The sequence below is a fragment of the Rhincodon typus genome, chromosome 13, assembly GCF_021869965.1.
Source record: "Rhincodon typus isolate 14 chromosome 13, sRhiTyp1.1, whole genome shotgun sequence".
Lineage (NCBI taxonomy): Eukaryota > Metazoa > Chordata > Chondrichthyes > Orectolobiformes > Rhincodontidae > Rhincodon > Rhincodon typus.
The window spans coordinates 30,496,792-30,500,267 of record NC_063344.1 but is presented as its reverse complement, the minus strand read 5'-3'; positions in this window follow the sequence as shown (position 1 = coordinate 30,500,267).

The window sequence follows — 3,476 nt, the reverse complement described above, 5'->3', positions numbered from 1 at the left end:
CCAGTGACCCTTCATTAGAACTATAAAAAGGCAAAGCATGGTAAGGCACGGATGCTGTGAGCAGGAGTTAATGCAATGAGAGCAAGTAAACAGCACAGAAATGTAGCCTGGTCCAGTCCATGAGCTGGGTGTGGTCTCTGAGAGCACAGTGTCCTTGCTGCAGCATTATAATGATCGCTGCCACTGCTCATGATACAGTAATAAAATGTAGAAGTGATCTGAAAGTGAATCAGAGATGTGCCATGAGGGTTCTTACAGGCTGGTACATATCAGATGCCAATGTCTGTGGATGTGGGGTGCATGTGGCTGGTGCCTATGGAGATGTTGGTGCCCAGTGTCTAACATGAAGGTGTTTCGACCAAGCAATGAGTTAAATCCATTAGGTACCCACTCTCTTTATTGCCAAGTTTTCTCAACATCAAACTTGTTTGGTAAGGTGGGAGTCTGAATATTTAATAAGGTGGGTGGTGGCATTCTGAAGACATTTAACAAGCAATAATAGCCTGTCATTTGGCCACTGCTGAATGAAGCTCTCACCACACCACGTGAAAAAAGTGTAAAAGATGGAGCAAGATGATCTGAACGTCAAGATATCACTTGTCACACGTGACACCTGATTCTGCCACACATCGAGCCATTGTTCAGACCCTTTTAAGAATCTGCACAGGTGATGAAGTTCATGAATGAATTTTATATTTTGTGTGACATCAATCATCAAAAGCAATAACTACAGTTTTTAAATTAAAATTTAAATATAACTTTCAGTATTCTGAATATTCAACTAAAGTGTGATAGAAAGGAAATTGTTTGCGGCTCTTGTGGCACAGTGCCAGTGTCCCTATTTCTGAGCCAAGAGACCTAGGTTCAAGTCTCACCTACTCCAAAGATGTGTCATGATATCTCTGAACAGGTTGATTAGAAAATATTTAGCAATCCTTTTGATCACTGAATTGTGCTTTCACTGGCTCACCTTGTAAAGACAGTAAATTAACACAAGATCCTCTGGCTGAAATATTAGGGATTGAACATGCTTATTTCATGGTTGTTTGTGATCCTCTAGGTTTTGGCTTAGTCAGAAGTAGGTAAACCCTAACAAATGTGTTAGAATTTTTCAAAAATGTGATCAAGTGTGGATGAGGGAAGTTCAGTTGTTGTAGTCTACATGGATTTTAGCAAAGCTTTTTACAAGGCACCACATGGGAGACTGAGAAGGTAAAGCACATGGAATTCAGGGAAACTTGGCGAGATAGATCAGAATTTGGCTTAGTAATGAGACACAAAGCAGAGTCGTAGAAGGTTGTTGGAGTAACTGAAGGCTAGTGACCAATAGTGTACTGCAAGGATCAGTACTGGGACCCTAATTGTTTGTTGCAAGTGATATAGATGAAAATCTGGGGGGATTGTTAAGCAAGTTTGCAAATGACACCAAGATTGCTGGGCTTAATAGTGAAGAAGATGGTTGTAGGATTCAGGAAGATATAGATGGGTTGGTCAGATCAGCAGATGGTATTTAACCCTGATAAGTACAAGGTGATGTACTTTGGAAGAAGAAACGGGTGAGGGAGTATTTGATGAAGAGCAGGAAATTGGATAGCTAAGAGGAACAGAGGGATCTTGGACTAATTATTCACAGGTGCCTGAAGTCAGCAGAGGATGTGAATAGGATAGTTAAGGAGACATATGGGACCCTTGCTTTCATCAGTTGTGGCACAGACTATAAGGGAAAAGAGGTAATGTTGAAATTGCACAGAGAGTTGGTTAGGCCACAGCTGGAGTACTGTGTGTTGTTCTGGTCACCTTTAGAGCTAGTTATTATCGATGCAGACTCGATGGGCCAAGGGCCTTTTCTGTGCTGTACGACTCTATTACTCTACGACTTGTCCTAAACACAATCTCTACCACAGCTACAGCTCACAAACCATCACTTGTAATTCATTATGTGTACTTACAGAGCTAAATATATTTTGAGAGACGTAAATTAAAGTAAAAATAGTTTTAGTAAAGAAGAAACAGATAGAAAGGAAGAGGAAACCTGCCTACCAGCTGTAGGACTGAGATACATTTCGAAATGTATCCACTAATAATTAAAATCCATGTCGTGTATTGAGTTAGCTCCCTATGGTTCATAATTATAATAATGAAATGCAGCTGTTTGCTGACAAAATTATTTTTTATCCTCTTCTCAAGTCATGCAAGTTAAAGATACTCTAATGAAAATACCTTGCAGGTTTCAATTCAAGATCTCAATTTTCTTAAAAATAAAAGTCTTTCTGTTTAGCATGTCATTTGAAAAGTGTTTTAAATATATCTTTGGATTTTGAAGTACTGTACTGAAGAGTTCATCAATTCCACTCTTTACTTTCAATCCCAGATATTTTCTCTATTTTCTGTATAAGATGCTAGCACGATTCTAGGTATGCACAACTCTATTTATCATCATAATGTCTGTTCTGTGGAAAAAGTTGCTTTTTATCACAACAGCCTGAATTTCTGGAAGAGTTAAGGAATTTACACTGATAATTGTTCCAGTTCTGCACCAACCCTGCTGACAGTAACTTACACTAACATTTCCAGGAAATCTCATAAGTATACATCATAATGCACAAAGCAGTATAAAATGCCAAACTCCAAACAAAGTATCAATAGGGATCATCATTGGCTGTGTGAACGGCTGTATGTATCCTAGTTTCAAAATGTATTCAAAATGTCCAGTTTAAGAATGAAAATGCTGGAGCTTCATTCAATAATTCTAACAGATTTTGTGTGGTTAGTGTTGTTGTTCAGCTACTGATTGCACGACAGCAGTAAACATGGCAACCTCATAATTCTCATTATGATTAGTTCTGACTTCTTTACATATAAAAATATAACATCCTACTTTTGTTAAAAATATACAATGCCTCTATACCCATGAAACTGCTCCAATCAGTTTTATAGATTATCTAAAGAAAATTACCAATTAACTTTTATAAATAGACTGAACAGTTTAAGAGTCTTTAATAGATTTTTGTTCTCATGAAACATTATTCACAGTGTTATATTGGGGGTAAAACAGTATTGCTTATGTTGGAAATTGGGATCCCTTTAAAACTGACATTATTTAGTATTCCACATTTCATATTTTCTGTGTAGAATGGGAACTTATTATATGATGTAATGATAGTAATTAGCCTTCCACAAACATAAATTGCATATGAAAACAAAGGAAAGATGACAGGGATCATCGAAATCATGATGTTCTATTGAATTGACATCAAAGATTTATTAGGTCCACATACCTTAGCATGAATGCAATGTTTGTGAAAATAGGATGTTTTGGTCCCAGAAGGAATCACATGTAATCTTCATGTGGAGCTGGGCAAAGATCAATGGTCATGCTGACGTCATGTGTAACTGCCTGTGACAATTGGTCAAAAGGGTTCAGACATGTGATTGACACAAAATCGATGTGCCAGGCCCCAAAATTAGGTTTACCA